This window comes from Hoplias malabaricus, chromosome 2, assembly GCF_029633855.1.
Source record: "Hoplias malabaricus isolate fHopMal1 chromosome 2, fHopMal1.hap1, whole genome shotgun sequence".
In the NCBI taxonomy this organism is placed as follows: domain Eukaryota; kingdom Metazoa; phylum Chordata; class Actinopteri; order Characiformes; family Erythrinidae; genus Hoplias; species Hoplias malabaricus.
The window spans coordinates 36,512,612-36,530,639 of record NC_089801.1 but is presented as its reverse complement, the minus strand read 5'-3'; the positions used below and the strand labels follow the sequence as shown (position 1 = coordinate 36,530,639).

Genomic DNA, 18,028 nt, shown 5'->3' with positions numbered 1-18,028 from the left:
ATAAAGATCATGGTGGCAACAGTTAGATAAACTAATAATATTTACACAGAGATGTTTATGAGTTTGAAATAAATATAAGCCTATTTATTTTTGACATGGCCATTATATTTCATGGTGTTTGTCTGTACTAGAGACTGTTATCGTCATCACTCAGTGACATGGTTTTAAATTCTGTAAAATAAAGCTCAGTGTCAGTTTATAGCATTTTTGCTGTTCTGTAGGTTATTATTATATCTGTAAAGCACCTGCTTCTGCACTTTTAGGAGCTCATTTGTTTACATTAGAAATTGGCAACTAGATAATAAGTGTATATTGGGAATATTTTGATAAGATTGTCTTTCTGGACAATCAGTGTTCTGCAAGGTTTACACACCATGGTTTAGTCCCTACTCGGCTCGCTCTGAACCACGAGAGAACAGGGACTAAAAAAGAACCCAGTTCCAGGACCAGGACGAGATTTACCTGATGGAGAAACCTGATGGAGCAGAAAGATAGTGCAGCAATACCAGAATGGTGTTACCCAGCATAAAATAGCAAAGACTTTTAAGTTCATCATCAACCATGCATAACATCATGAAAAGAATTTTGGTGAGGTAAGGTGATCACGTTGTGTGATGGAAATTTGTTAATAGAAATGATTCATAATCAATAGAGATATTTTTAATCAGCAATGACCATGCATTCTTGTGTAACTGAAATTGTTTTATTCCTAATTCTGTGTGAAAAGGCAGACTTATGTGTGTGTGTGTTTCAAATAACAGCATATCGGCACCTTCCGTTCAATCAACTCCTTTTGTCTCCAGACCACAGAGGGGAGATAACTGAGACCAAAGGGGTAGAGGGGGATGCACAGAGCACGTCTGGAAAGGTGTTAGAAATACAAAAAAGAGTAAAAAAACAAATGGCAAAAGACTTGGAGTCATGGGAGCAGGATACATTGAAAGGTGATTGAAATGTAAATGAGCAAACAGATGGTAACTTCAAAAGAAGTTCCATGTATAAGAGATGTTAGTTGAGAAATGGTCAGACAGAGAGGAACAGTGTTGCACGCAGCGTCCTCTCTCAGTTAATAAATTGTTCTTTTATTTAAAGCGGACTCAGAGACTCAGCTTTCTTATTTCTGTCATAATTTTCCACCACAATGGTCTTCTTGACATTACTGACAGCGTGCATCTCTACTGTGTTCACAACACTTTTCTGCCACGACTAAAAGATGACCTATCCAGGTTTGCAGGTGGCTGGGATAACCATCCAATCTGAACTGAACAAAACATGACGCCAAATCAGCTGTGGCACCTTGGCCTCATGCAGAGCCCAATCAGAGAACCAGAAATGTTAGAGGTGATAAGGGGGTGAGGGTAAACAAAACAAAACAAAAAAAACTGCTTTTGTGATTATTAATGCTTACAAGTAAGTTATTACTGTGTTGTGCATATTTAGGGAATTCAGATTGATTCCATTAACTGGGAACATTCTGGATTAACTGTCCAAGGACCTAACCAAGGTGTTGTCTTGCCAGACATGGAATGTCCGTTGGATCCTGGGAGCCTTGAGCTGCTTACATTAGCTGTACAACCAATTGCTTCATCAACTAACTTTGGCCGTGATATCTATCTAACATGTCTGCGCCATGCTTTATATTTGTTGGAGAATCATTAAGGTATGTTTTGAAAAGCAGAGCACAGTGGTGGTTAGTGTGTTGCATATTCACTGTCCTATTAGATTTTCATATTTACATGGTTCCCCCTTGTATATATTTTTGTTACATTTAGGAACACTTTTTTAACCTGTGGATATGTACAAATCCCATGCAAAATGTTATTGCTTTCTCTCTTTTCTTGTGTACAAACAGTGGGAAAGAAGTGACTTCAAAGAATGTATCCCAGGATTGTGCCTTTTCCAAGAACATGCTAGAGACAACCAGCACCACGCAAACTATTTTTGGTGCATGTTATAATATGTAAAAAACCCCAAACCAGACTCTGGCTTTCTAGGACCTCTGCTCTGGAATATAGTTAAAATAAGAGTACAAAGTTTAAAAAAAAACAAAACAAAAAAAAACACTTAGTGTAGAGGAAGACCCAGCTGACGTAACTCAGTTGTTCCAAACCCTGATATACATATTTCAGTTGTCTTTGCACCATAGAACCAGCTAATCAGCTCATTTAAATTGAGTGGAAGTAAGAGAGTTTGAGCACAAATAAAAATTGATGAAAACATTTTTGTTACTTTTTAGATGGATGTGAATTTTAAATTATAATTAAGTCACGGTGCACACTTTAGTCACTGCCTAAAATGTGTGACATCAAACTAGAGGTAAACCTTTTCTGACTTGAGACTTTTTTTAAAAACCATTACATGCAATACATTAATGCACATGGGGGGGGGGGGGCTACACGGGTGAGAGTTTGTGTTTTATTTTAGCTAAATAACTAATAGCTAAATCTGCCATTTTCAGAATGGGTAAGCTTGTGAAAAATATTTAAACTGACCTTGCAAAAATAACTCATCTTTCAGAAAGGGCATTCTGCACTTTAAACAATGTTCTTCATGCGCTGGCAATTAAAAAAAAGTAGTCGTTAAAACATTTAAGACAGACACCACTAATACACCCCACATAAAACTTATATCTAAATGAGCCCAAACCCAGTATGATGTGTACCAATGCATGACAGTAAATCATTTCTGAAAGATTCAAAGTCCTCATAATGTCCAGGAAGCTTGAGCACCTCAAAGCAGGTAGATGCTGTTGGGAGGCTACTTTTAACCATTTCAAAGGTGAGCTTTCTAGGTAGAACCTCACACCCTGTCCAGAACTTCAGCAGGCTTTTGACTTCAGCAGCTGATGCTGTGAATGGAACAAGTTTTTAAATCACTTGATGTTAATTTATGACCCGTGCCAATTTTTTAAATGATACCAGAGCCTTATCATAAGTGGACAGTTTCCCAAAAATTACCAGTTTCAATAAACTGTTGGAGGAATCCAGAAATGCGACATTTGGTAGCTAGTGGATCTTCAGAATCAGAATCGTCTTCCTCTCGTTGTCACGCCCTCATCTCGTCATGTCGTCTGTTTTCCCCGGCCATGTGCTCTTTTAGCACATGGCTATGTTTGTTTATGTTCTAGTCCCGCCTTTCTTCTGCCTCCTCGTCTGTGTCATTTGTTACCCTGCCCCCTTGTTATCTGTCTCAGGTGTGTCTCGTCTGTGTTTTGTATTTAAGTCCCCTTCCTGCACTTCCTGTTTGTTGGTCATTCGTTCTTTGTACTGTGTCAAGTCATCCGTGTTATCAAGTCTGTCTGTCTGTCTCTGCAAGTTCCTCTGTTATTGTTTTCCTTGTTGTCGTTTCATTTCTTCTGTCGTTTGGTTCATTAGTTTGTCTGTCCCGTTTGCCTTGTTTAGCAACCCGTGACCCATTTTGCCTGCTTGGCTCCCCGTTTCTTGTCCTTCTGTTAAAGTCTCTTTCTTTTGTTATTTTTTGTTATTAAAGTTTGTTGTGTTTTAGCGAGTGCGTCCGCCTCAGTCAGTCCGCCTCCTCGTGCCTGACACTCGTTCAGGCCAGCAAACAATCTGAAGGATAAACTACACAAAAAAAACTTTAAAATAAGTTTAGAATATCTCAAAAGATACATTTTTAAAGCTATTAACTGACTGATCATATTTTGATACTTTAAAAAACATTAAAAACTTAAACCACAGCAAAACAGTTTAGTTTAATTTTGAACATTAAATAGAGGAAAAACTTTGGACCAACCTCTGGGAAACACTCTAGTGATTCTCTTGGGAAAAGCAGAGGCACAGTGTCTTGGCATTGGGACAAAACAGCCCACACTGGGGTTTCCTTAAAGCCACGTCTCATTTGTTTGATTTGCCGTGAGATTCGTCCAATTACCTCTTAAAATTATAAAGAGCAATACAGGTAAAATGTCAGTGTTATACAGCACAAACAATGAATCCTGTATTAAACCATGCATATGTATGAGTGAAAATCCTACAGCATGAATGACGATCTTTTCAAAAAGCCATCTCCTGTTTTTATCAGTTACACCAGGGAGATCCCAGGCATATGCCAAGTCCTGGACTCTCTTCTTTTCTTGCACTGAAAGTTCAAACTTCTCAAGCTTTAACACACAAAAAAGAAAAAAGGTAAGATATGGCATGTTGACTGAATGACTGTAACAAACAAATGTTAACAATAGTACAATGAAATGACGATACACTGAGTCTCTGAAGGTTTAGCTTACAAGCCTGATTGTATCACGAATATCCAAGTCTGGACAGTCAATTAGCTGCACAGTTGCTGTGTCAGGATTTCCTCCCAGAAGGACATATACGAAAGCGGGGCTTAAACCAGACAGACGTGGCCTTCCATGTATGAATGAATGTCCTAAAATTCTCCCAGCCACAATAAACAAGTCACTGTCAACAAGAAAGTGGGAGGAAGATGGCACCAAATGATCTGTCTCTCCCTCGAAAAGTCTGGTGACCCCAGTGTTTGCTGAAATGGAGAAATAAATTCAGTCAAGCTGTAGTGTTATTTTTGTTAAAATACAACAAAGTAAGTTGAATATTTAAAAGCAATATGTATAGCACTTGAAGTATCCCACTGGCTGTTTCTTATCCTTTACTACAAAATGAGGATGAATTACCTAAGTTCACAGAAAACCCAGACTTCGGTCTGTTAATACAGGCTGAGAAAAAGAACCATGTAACACCCTCCCCAACAGCACAATCACCTGTGAAAATGATTTCATTTTTTAACAAAACATGCATTCTTTAACAACTTATTCCTACTGTAAATGTAATGTACCTTCCAGTCTGCAGTTTAAAGGTCGAGCCCATTCCACATGAGTCTACTTGTAGAAGCTCTATCTCGTTCCTCTGGGGTGCTCCTCATATCCATGTGTAGATTCAAGGGTGCCTGTGTAGCATGATTGCATGTGTTGTGTCTCTCGAAACTGTGATATAGCTTTGATGGGGCTGGGATTGACTGCCACTCTATAGATTGGGAAATTGGGAAACACAAACACCCCATAATGACCAGTATAACATACACAAAATTAAGAGTACTTTTAATTTGTAATACAATTAAGAACCAGCCATCCAGAAGTTTGGAATTACAGCTGGGCAATATTTCTTCTGCAACTTCTGAATTATCAGCAGAAGTACATTAGCAAGAACAGAGCAATAAATAAATAAATAAATAAATAAATAAATAAATACATAAAAAAGGGGGAAATACATTGTTGCTATCAGAACAAAATCTTACATAACCAAAAAGGTAACAATTTGAAATCCATTAAAATGCAGAAATTACATTTCTTGTAATTTTTTACCATTCCTATTCCACTCCAATTTAATTTAGAAAATGTTGTATTTATGGGGAAGTAGGCAAAATCAAGTAAGATTTACAAAAATGGAGATGCAGTTCTGATTAATAATTCTGTGAATACCTTTCACCGCATGAACTTGCATGTATTTCAATAGCCTCAGAAAGGAAATCTTTCAAGCATATTGGACAGGTCTGATGAATAGATGCTGAGAAAATAAAAGCACACAATTCACATTGTCACAACTGTGATTTCAGAACTATACAAAAAGCACTAACATTTGTTCTCATTTGGTTCATTAACATCACAGTCTACGTTGTCAGATGCTTCGACAACTGTGACTTCACATGACTTTACGCGTTCAGGACTTGGAGTGGGTACAATGTTTCACACTTTTTGGCATGCAGCTTTTGGCATGTTGCTGAATGCTTCAGAAGTAGGGGGCAATGGACTAGTGTCCAGCACTTCTTGAAGAGGAGTTATATAAAGGGGACCTTTACTAGCTGCTTTCAGAATTCTGCCAGTATAGCCACAATCATCTGGGGACACAAGAGAAAGCTTCCGATTACCCCATCCTCCTTAATAAATAAGAAAAAATTAGTTATTGTCCTAAAGTTTTTCAATGGTCCTTTAGCAAAGAAAAAAAACCTCTTCTGTACAGAACTAAGAGAACCATTAAGAGAACGCTTTGCACGATTAGATGGTTTAGATTAGATTCTCTATCAGTCTGAAGAACCGTTTCCTGATGCAAAAATCACACAAAGTTCACACACAGTTCTATAAAGAACCATTTAAGGATAATCTTTTTAAGGGTGTAGGCAAGAAAATAAGTGTCTACATAAAACCAACATTAAATCTATACCTGATGCTTTGTAAAGAAGCCAGGAGACTAGGAAACCCCTCCCACTCCCTCCCCCACTGGGTCCAGTACAGTCCTGTAAATATGAATTACACTGGGGGAGACCCAGGTGCAGAAAACCCCCAAACCCTAACTATTGTTCCTTTAATATAATGATTCAAATATTAGGTTTCTTTGGTAGCAATGCTAGGGTCTCCCTGTTTGGTAATTGGTAAATCATTCTTACAATTATTATAAATTGAACTAACTGCACATATATAAATACCAATAACAAAGATGTCTTTAGTTCATTATATGTGCTTACCTCCTCATGTGTTACGTCTTCATCAAGAGTGACAGTCCTTCTGCCTAAACCAGCCTGTAAATGCACCAACTGCTCTGAATCGTTTGGCGACTTCTCGTACATACTTGGTAAGAGATAGTAAGTGACACTTATTTTCTTAATTTTTTTTATGTGGAACTCCTGCCTGGAGTCCTCCTATACATCGTCGCTTGGCCTTCCCTTTGGAATAAACGGCTGGAAAGGCCCTGGAGAAGGTAGAAAGAAATAAAAATCAAATACATACCAATTTTTTAAATATAAAATACTACACAACTATTATCTAAACCTTGTCATTTCTGTCTGAACTGTAGGTCTAGGGGCCTACTGGCATGGCCTTTGACCTCCCTGTTGCCTGCAAAGGGTAACCACAAATAATTAAAATAAAAATATTACTCTTATATTTGTAGACAAAAAAGTGCCACAACACAGCACTTTAAATTACACAGGTTTAAAGCCTAGTCACTGAACCTGCTATCCTCCCTGGAGCTTTGAACAATGACTGTGTTGCCTTGTCTCTCGCAGGATGAAAGCAGAGACACTAGAGAAGGGCATGATGCAGAATACTAAACACTTATGTCATAAGTCAAGCCATACATTAACATTTATGGATTAATTATATTTCAGAAATCACATTAAGAAATGAGCAACACATCTCCTTTACGTAAAAAAGGATCACTGCTTTGCAAACTGGAATCTGTTAATCAGTCTATTACTGTGTGAATATGTGCATTAAATATTTATGTCTAATGTGTGCAAACAGTCATACAGAGAATTCAGAAGTACATTACATATGTAATCTGAGAGCAGGATTTCACAGTATACAAATTTAAGTTGAAGATTTTCCTTTTGGAATGTTCCTTGGTTCTTCTCCTACTGGACAGGCTTGATTTTGGCACAACAAAAAACGTTAAAAATAAATTCTGATTTATGAATTACCCCCTGGTGATCTTGTAAGAAGCTGTTAACATGGAGTCTTTAATCTGAGGAAAATTTTGAAACGTTGGTGGTAAGATAAATTATTTAGCTAGTAAACTACAAACACTATCCCATAAACGTTCCATTGTTGTGGCATACAGCCTTAAGTAATAATAAATGATATTTAACTATTATCTTAAGACGTAATATTAAAATAAGAAATTTAAATGCAACATGTCCCGAGAAAAGCTGGCGCAAAAACATTTTTAAAATGACTATCAAAAACCATTTAGCCCTATGATTACTAAACAAACTTTCACATACTGAACTTCACTAAATTCAGTGAAACGGGACTAATTACATTCTGTAATGATATCACTTCTGTAATTCTGTGCTTAAAATAATACTTCTGTTCCTTTATGAGTACTGCTTACATTAATAGAATATTGCTCGAATAGGCGGTATAATAGGTGCTGTTCTCTCACAGTTTTAATTTCACAGGAATTTATTTGAATGATAATACGGCCGTGTGACATCGTGTAGGAAAAGCGCAGATGTTAACAGGCTTGCCAGCTAACCAGTGCTCCGCCTGGCATTCGTTGTAGAAAACATTATTTGACAATTTTCCGTGACAACCTATTTGTTCGTGCCTGCAGCGTTGTTGTTGTTTTTTTTTGGTTGTCACTATGTTGTCACAACCTAACCTTGTTTGTTACCGTTGTACAGCATTTTATGTGGTGTGCCTCCCCTTAATAAAAATTATTATTAATACAATTTATTATTACTAATAAAAATTATTGGTACCCACAAATATGCCTATTTATTAATCAATTTTTTTATTTATTAATAATACAACAAAGTAATTATACTTTCATGTTCATCAGTTTCTGTGTCTTAAATTCTAATATTGGTATTACCACTATGGTCTAATCACATGTGTACACTGAAAGTTGTTGTGTGTGAAGAAACTAATGTGATTTGGTCGTGTGTCATCTGCCTTGAAGCTGTCGTCTGTCACAGTAGTCTAAGCGCAATGGAGCTGGGATAAAACAAGTAAAGCAATGAGCAAATATCTTGTGCCTAGAGTGAAGCAGGTTGTTTTTCTCAAGAAGACAAATATAAACTGAAAGTTCATGTAATTTTACTGAAACGACTAAATGATTTAATTTCACTTTTTTATGTATTTATTAACATCAACTTCAAAAAAGGATTTTGTAAAACAACAGGACAGATTTGAACTGCTTAACTGTGGGGGCTGTGCAGACAGTGATGCCGGAAGTCTGAAAGAGAAATATACATACAACCAGTGGTATGAAGCATTCTTTAAACATTTTATCTGTTTAGGTCAATGATTGGGCTGTTTATCCGGCCCTCTCAGTAATAAATAAACTGTCCTAAAACCGCATTCATTATTTTTTTTCCCTGCAATGTCCTGCATTTAACTGAGGCCACTAGATGTCGTCCCAAACACTGCTGCCCTCTGCTAAAGCCGAGTCTGTTAGATCTACCTCCTTGAGTCACCGATCACGCCAGTGTTGTAACCACTCGGCTGGGTTTAGACGTCACACAAAAACTGTTAACTTTTGTTGAAAGTGCTGTTTTTAGTCTGGCATTTCACTTTTATTCGAAAATTCATAATTCATTCAATATGTTGAATCGTAAAGGGTTGAATGTGCGGATTCTGTTCGTCAGGGAGAGTGCAGTGGGAGGGAAAGGTAGGAAGGACACATTTACTGTTTCACATGTAATTAGTTCCCACTCCGCATAACCCCCACCTCTCGGCCTCCTGTCAGTTTTTAAACCCCAGCCCCGCTGTAGGCACCGTTGTGTTTGCTTTAATCACGATATATTCTGATAAAATGAAAAGGTGTCATATGTTCTACCAGTTTCTAATAGTATATTTGCGTATTGGTTGCATTTTATGAATTCTTGTCTTAAACAGGTGTATGGTGAGAAACATTCCCTCTGCTGAAGCTCGTTGTGACAGAGAGGTTCACAGCTACTTGGATGCAGGTAACAGGGGCTAGGTTCATTCTGTCACCTCTCCCAAAGCCTTTCTGCCAGGAGAACCGTGAAGAAAGTAGTTAAATCTCCAAGCAGCAAAACTTTCTGCTTTTTCAGTATTATTCATTTATGCAAACCTCCTCGCCTCGACAAGGCTCCATTACATGAGGAGACCTACCTCACGAACCAATCGCTCTGTGTTATAATGAACCACTTTAACTGGGTCAAACTGGTGGAACTGAGTGATTATTATAATAATAGGTTTACGAAATGAAATCGTTTTAGCTCAGATTTAAAAATAAATACATTTATAATGATTATACATATTATATTATTATATATTTGTGATTTGTTTTATTATATAATTGCATTATTGTATGGATAATCTATAAATGATTGTAATTAATTTATTCATATGACTGTTAAAATGGTCTTTGTAAATGCTGTGCTGTTGGCTGTATCACAACTACACAGTAACCATTTTCAGACACATTCACGTTAGCAAAATATTTTCTATGAATCTATGCATATGAAGGGGTGACGTAAAGGCATAAAAATAATTCGTTTTGTGTCTATAAATAGCACAGGTTCTTCTTACATTATTTAAAATGTTATACTAATGATATATTGTGGGGGCCACCCTCTTTTCTTCCCAAGAAAGGAAAGACTGGACACCCGCATCCTCCCTTGGTTTAAGCTTGTTGCATTGATACCGTGGAAGTTTTTGTTTGTTTTTTGTTTTTTTGTGCACACAACATGTCATAGTTTAATTTGGAGTAGTAGGTTTTGGTCTTCTTTGGTTTCTAATTTAACAGTACCTGTCATATCTGATTGTGTATGATCTCGCCCATGGGTTTTGGGTGTTTTCATGCAGACATCTAATGAACATCTTTTAAAGGAACAATACATAATTACCTCAAAATTATTGTTTAAAAAATCATTTTGATGTTTTACAATGATAGGGAGTATAGAGCATCTGTCATTGCTCCTTTGGGTTCAGCATTACAAAATGTAACTTTTAGAGGGTGGTAAGAATGATCCCCCTACGTTTGACTTACTGTTCCTTCAAATAAGTAATATTACTCTTAGCAGTTTCATTTATTTTCTAATTAAAAAACACCTGATCCAGCTCATCAAATAATCATTAGGAATTTGATCAGGGGTCTGGTGTGTTGCAATAGGGACTAGTTTAATTTATTTTTGGAAATTGTAACAAAATATGTAGGCCCTGTTGTTACTTACTTTTTTGTCTAATACTGAAGGTGTCAGGAAACATACTGAAAATAGCTAGGACCTGAGAATGTGAATTTAGACATTTCATATGTTAAAGTAAACACCACATTATCATTAATGTATAAGAAGACACTATGTTGGCATCTGTTAATTCACTGTTGGTAGTGTGGTGGAAAATTATGACAGAAATAAGAAAGCTGAGTCTCTGAGTCGGCATCAAATAAAAGAGCAATTTATTAACTTGAGAGAGGATGCTGCGCACCTTTTCACCTCTCTACTGATCATTTCTTGGTTTGCGTCTCTTATACCTGGAAAGCTCTTTGAAGTTCACCATCTGTTCACTATTTTACATTTCAATCACCTTTCAATGTATCCTGTTCCCATGACTCCCCCATGACTCCAAGTCCCCCACCATTTGTTTTCCACTCTCTCCTGTATTTCTAACACCATTCCAAACGTGCCCTGTGCATTCCCCTCTACCCCTTTGGTCTCAGTTATCTCCCCTCTGTGGTCTGGAGACAAAGGGAGTTGATTGAACGGAAGGTGTCGATATGCTGTTATTTGAAACACACACACATACGTCTGCTGTCTCACACAGAGAATTAGGAATAAAACAATTTCAGTTACACAAGCATACGTGGGGAGGCACGGTGGTGCAGCAGGTAGTGTCGCAGTCACACAGCTCCAGGGACCTGGAGCTTGTGGGTTCGATTCCTGCTCCGGGTGACTGTCTGTGAGGAGTTGGTGTGTTCTCCCTGTGTCCGCGTGGGTTTCCGGGTGCTCCGGTTTCCTCCCACAGTCCAAAAACACATGTTGGTAGGTGGATTGGTGACTCCAAAGTGTCCGTAAGTGTGAGTGTGTGAGGGAGTGTGTGTTGCCCTGTGAAGGACTGGCGCCCCCTTCAGGGTGTATTCCCGCCTTGCGCCCAATGATTCCAGGTAGGGTCTGTACCTACCGCGACCCTGAACTGGATAAGCGGTTACAGATGTTACACTCCTGAAAATTATGGGCCAACTCATCTCCGGTGCAACATATTTATTTAATTTATGCAAAACAGAGAAAGTAGCAGGTTACAGGAGCTACTCTGTGTGTTATCTGCTAACCGCTACACCAAGTACTGACGGACTCCTTTTTTCTTACAGCAACCGTGACACAATGCACTTGTATTGTAAACCCAAATAATGAAACATTTCTCTTTGAACAATCTTTATTATAACCAATTACATTACTGTCTCTGCACTTCTACAGTTTTACACACATCACTTGAACTCATGAACTCAGTCACCAGAACGCATTTTACTGTATAGACCAGTATCATTGTGAACTCTGATTAGAGTTTTATAGTGTTTTTAACAACCATTTTAATTTGTATTTAATCCCCTTCAACCCAGTACTCTAATGAATTGTATTTTAAACTAAATCCATTTTAAATAGATATCTTTTTAGCATATTTCTTTGACATTCCATCTTAATGAAATAAACAGAAAGCATTTTACACTTCCTCCACTAAACAGAAGATATATAGTGCAGCTTTAAACCAAAAATAGTTATATGGCTGAAACAGACTTTAATCCCAGCCGACTGACCGGACTGGTACAGGTATAAGACCACGTGTGCTCCATAGCCTAGCATGAGGCTCAGTCTGACTTCACATTTAGCATTAGCATCTATCTCTAAACTTACAGACATAAACAGCTCTGCAGCACATTACCACAACCCCTCGAACATGAGTCCACCATTTTCACCACACAATGTACTTATGAGTCACTACTTCTGTGTATTCTCACTTATAAATGATTTATCACCCAGCTTACCTGCAAAACACAGAAAATAGCAGGTTACAGGAAATATTTGGTTTGTTATCTGCTAACCACTACACCAAGTACTGACCAACTCCTTTTGCCGGTTGGTTCCATGCCGTCGAGTGTTGTATCATTTTGATTGTCTCATAAAGTCCTGTCCATTGATATTCGTTTTCGGTGGAGATTTATCAGTAGGAAACAAGAATTTTAATATAGAGCCTGAATAGTTTTCTTTTAGACAAAACTTGAGAGGGTGTTGACTTATTCTCCTTTGAGCCATCTGCTGATTTTTGTTTCCTTGATTAGGTCTGACAGTTAGGTTGACAAATGATTTTGGGGAGTCCTGGGCTTCGTCATGTGATGACTTTACCAATTAGTTATCAGGATCTCATGACTAATTTAAAAGAGCTATCTGTTGGTCTAATGGTGGTCTGATGGTCATAAACCGTGTGTACAAACCTTTTTAGTGTAGGGACAGACCTTATCCTGATCATCATGGGGTAAATGACCTTCGGGTCTCCAAAACACACTGTGTGTGGGGGTAATTTTATGGCCGTCCTTACAGTCCAAGCTAAGGAACACAGGATGCCTCGTGGGTTAGGATGTGGAGGGCCAGAGGAGAATCCTATATTCCTTAATCAAACAATTTGAATAATCCATAATCTTGAAGACGGCCAGCATCCTTGTCCTTCCTCCACTACATAGGTTAAGGACCTCTTGAATCCAAATGACAGTTATGTCATAATTTTCTAACTGTGATTTAAATAGAACACCAAAGTGTTGTTTCAGTAGCAAATAAAATGTTGGCTCTAGTCAGACCTACAGTCTTAGAAAGGCTGAAAAACTGTACCTAGACATTCATTCGTTTTATAGGCTTTCTGAAAAGCTTTGTACAAACAAAAAAACTAGGCACTGCTGAGATCCGAAACTCCCTTTAGTAAACACTGAAAATGTTTAAAGTCAGTAAAAAACAAAGATCAGTACTCAGACTCACAAAGCATGTAGCACCCAGACTGTGGTGGGGTTTGAATGTTATCCTGCCTCAAACTACATATAGAATTCATTCCTTGTTTGTAACCGTTTATCCAATACAGGGTCGAGGCGGGTCCGGAACACACCCTGCCAGTCCTTCACACAGTGACATTCAATCACACACTCACACCTATGGACACTTTTGTGTAGCCAATCCACCTATCAACTGTGAGAGAAAACCAGAGCACTCAGAGGAAACCCATGCAGACACAGGAAGAATATATCAAAATCCTCACAGACAGTCACTGGAGTGGGGCCGGAACACACAAATCCAAGACCCTGGAGCTGTGTGACATTACTGCAGCCTCACTCTGAACACTGGTGTGCCTCAGGGCTGTGTGATGAGTCCTCTGTTCTTCTCCCTGTCTACCCTTGACCTTTGTAAAGATCCAAAAACATTTTCAGGTATGCAGATGATACCACAGAGAGGAGATCTAGCACCTGGCAGCATGGTGCACCTCCAGCAACCACAGAAAAGACCAAAGAAATGACTGTTGATCACCAGAAAACAAAAAAAAAAGTTTGCTTCCTAGCCATATCAACGGCTTTAGATTCTTGGGTGTCTATAATTCTGAGGATCTTTCTCAGACCCTCAGCACCTCTCACTTAGTTAAATAAACCACCTGCTGCACTGTGTGGAAGAGAATGATGAGGCAGCTGCACTGTGGAGGACAGGAAGGCCCTGCAAAGAGTGAAGACCACCTAGTGCATCATTGAAGTTTTGCTTGCAACCAGTGGAGACCTTTATCAACATCGCTGTGTTTGCAGAACGCATAACAATCAGGGCCTCCTCCCAGCCCAGCCACACTCTGTACAACCTCCAACCATCAGGCAGGGGCTACAGGAGCATCTGTGCCAGAACCAGTCGGCTTAGGAACAGACTCATTCCAACATCCCTCACTCTACTGAACTCAACACCGCACTCATACACTTCACTGCTATACTACACTACCCTAATCCCACTGCACCAAAGGATTCATACTGCTACCGCTACCATAAGGCACCAGTGGATTTATATCATTTATTTGTTTATACTTTATGCACAAGGTGAAAGAAAATCCGAAAAAGAAACTGGCGAGTAGCCATCTTCAGCGTCGTTGATTAGTTTCAGACAGATGTGCTCCCTCAACCGTTTCACTAAACAGAATATGCGCTTCTTATTGGTCATCACTTTTATTGAGCCAATCCACAGCCAGAGTAGCTGTCTATCATTTACTGCGGCAGCCAATGGAGTCACAGTCCCGCCTACAGGGGGTTGTTTTGTTGCGACCCTGAGAGCAGCAGGTCAGTCCTGAGACACAGAGGAGAACAACAGTGCCACCTAGCGGTGGCTTGTTCGCCTGCTGGCCACATTTGTGGATCAGGGTGAATTTGTATTTGGATCGGGTGAAATTCGTGGCTTCGACGTTAGACAAATATACAATGTAAATCCAAACAAATGTATTTATTTTCGCAGAAAGTTATGATAGGAACCAAAAACATGTGTTTGTGAATATAACTGTATTTATACAAACTGCAGACCGTGAGACACAGATTGGGATTTATTCATTTGAAATAGTGAAATATATGTGTCTTGTGTTTAATTTCTGAATTAACATTTACGCATTTGTAGAGCATTTGGAGACCCATCTCTCTCCGTAAAAGTTAGCTTTGGCCAGTTTTGACGTTGGCACAGAATAAGAGTTATTGTCACAGTGATTGTCAGGAGCCGAGAGTGGGTTTGGAGAATTCAGACAGTGACCTTTTGGACGTAAAGAGTCGGTGCAGTTGAAGAAGTTCATACTCTGTCAGCAAGATAAAATCATTTGAACAAAGCACTAAAATATGAAGGTTGTTGTAGTTGAGGGCTACATTCCAGACCCCAGGTTATTTATTGAGTCAGTTCAGTAAATAATGAGAAACCAAGAAGACAAACCATTTACTCTTTAGGGAATTTACATTCATTCATTCATTCATTCATTCATTATCTGTAACCCTTATCCAGTTCAGGGTCGCGGTGGGTCCAGAGCCAACCAGGAATCATATGGCGCAAGGCAGGAACACAGCATAGAGGGGGCGCCAGGCCTTTGCAGGGCGACACGCACCTCATACAATACCTTTTCACGGCCACAAGAGGGCACCCCAACCATTCATTTAACGCCTTATTCAAGGTCACTGTCTTTGACACTTTGGAGATTAGCCCAATTTTTCAAAGAGAACAAATTGTTACACACCTAGTAAATCCATTATTGCTTGTTAGAACCTAATATTGCCCAATATGGTTTTTTATGGCCAAAACATAAACCATGCAATGTTTATTTGTAGTAATTCATAAAGACATCAGGATATATAGTAGTACAGTAGTTTTTTTTACCAAAAACAAATGAACTCTATGAGACACCACACATGATCCTCTATTTAGACTTGAATAAATATTTTATAAATAAATTTGGAACACTCTAAACATTTTCTGGTACATTTCTACATATAAATCCACACCTGCAGATCACAGATGATGTCTCTAAAGTCATATATAAAGTGGTAAAAAAAAGGAATTTAGGAGTAAACTGGAAGCCTATGTAAACTTTCGTAGGGTTAAAAACCCCATATATTTTATTACCAAAAAAACCCACTATATTCATTCATTCCAAGTATTTTGAAAGTAACAATCATTCACATTTTGCCGTGTAATTTCAGATGGAAATTCAGAAAATAGACAGATGCTAAAAGGTTTTAATGTCTCACCGCACTGATCTGCTTGGGTATAGGGCACAGGGGGATCTGGTCCCCAATGTTTAATTTCATTCAATATTTAATGCTGATTTAATGCCATCTTAGTTCTTCTTTAGCTTTGAGAAGAAGTCATTCAGAGTCATTTCATTCACTCTCTGCGTTCTGAATCTGGGCTAGAACTGACAGAGCCCACTGAAATACGGAGACGTGCTGTGTGCTTCTGTGAGGAATTGTGCAGAAGTGAGTATGAGGCAAATGGAGAACTAGCCTTGAGTTTCTATTCAGGTCTACTGAAGGTGTTGGGGCAGTTGAACGACATGGACGGTGGGACAGCTCAGGGCATAGACGACCTGCCTGTGGAGTTTTATAGATCCTTTGGACAGAGCTGGGTGTAGAACTGCTGACTGTGCTCAAGAAGAGCCACACAGAGGGGGGTCTGCCACAGAGCTGCAGGAGGGTCACAATCACCCTCCTGCCCAAGAATGGGGACCTGCAGGATATTAAGAACTGGAGACCTGTGAGTCTCCTGTGCATGTATCTCAAGTTGTTCTCTAATGGTGCTTTTCCACCCCATGGGTCCGGCTCTACACGACTCGACTCGACACGGCTCGGCTCGCTTAAAGCTGGTCACTTTTCCACTGACACAGCTCTCCTGAGAAATGGAACTGGTGATGTAGCAAAACCCTGTCTCTAACAGGAATCACTGGCTTTGAAAAACACAACGATGATGATGGTAAATGATCGTGTATTCGTGTGTTGCTTTTGTTGTTTAGACTGAACATGGCTCTGTGTCCCAGTTCTCACAGATCAGTTTTCCTTGTTGCCGTAGCCTTGAGATTAGAGAAGCGAGCTTGAGGCCAGAGGCTCGCCGGTTCATTTCACTGCAGTGAGTTGCATTGTGTTCTGGTTGGCCAACACCCGACCTCTGTTCCAGACTCTGAGTGGATTGTTTAAGAACTGTGGGCAAAATTATACACCTCACGTTTTTATCTCTGGCTTTCCCTCTGTTTCTCGTTTGGTGAAATCTAGACTTGTGCTGAGTTTAAGTTATAAAAAGCCATGAGTAATTTGGAGGTGTTTGAGGGGGAGTGGTGCTATGGCCTTGTTCTGAACCCTGGTGGAGGGAGAGCTGGCCCTTTTCAGTCCAATTCAATTTCAAATAAACTGTGAGTTTATGATGTTTTTGAGTCCTGGATAAAGTCCTGAGGCTTTTGGTAAAAATCTAAATTTCTCTCTCTCTCTCTCTCTCTCTCTCTCTCTCTCTCTCTCCCTCTCTCTCTGTAGTGAGCGTTAATGTGAGCGGTTAGCGTTTGAGCTGACTTTTTCATAGTTTTTGGGTGTTTTGAGTGTTTTGTGTGAGGAGTGTAGTAGTGGTGTGTGTGTGAGTGTGTGAGGAGTGTAGTTGTGGTGTGTGAGGAGTGTAGTTGTGGTGTGTGAGGAGTGTAGTAGTGGTGTGTGAGGAGTGTAGTAGTGGTGTGTGTGTGTGAGGAGTGTAGTAGTGGTGTGTGTGTATGAGTGTGTGGTGAGTGTGTGAGGAGTGTAGTAGTGGTGTGTGTGTGAGTGTGTGAGGAGTGTAGTTGTGGTGTGTGAGGAGTGTAGTAGTGGTGTGTGAGGAGTGTAGTTGTGGTGTGTGAGGAGTGTAGTAGTGGTGTGTGAGGAGTGTAGTAGTGGTGTGTGTGTGTGAGGAGTGTAGTAGTGGTGTGTGTGTGTGAGGAGTATAGTAGTGGTGTGTGTGTATGAGTGTGTGGTGAGTGTGTGAGGAGTGTAGTAGTGGTGTGTGTGAGGAGTGTAGTAGTGGTGTGTGTGTGAGTGTATGGTGA

The 18,028-nt window shown here is 39.3% G+C and overlaps 1 protein-coding gene across 1 annotated transcript in view; it reads left to right on the top strand.

Moving 5' to 3' along the window:
- Positions 1 to 18,028, top strand: part of LOC136682975 (butyrophilin-like protein 3) — a 173,820-nt gene that overhangs the window by 18,572 nt on the left and 137,220 nt on the right. The window lies entirely within an intron of this gene.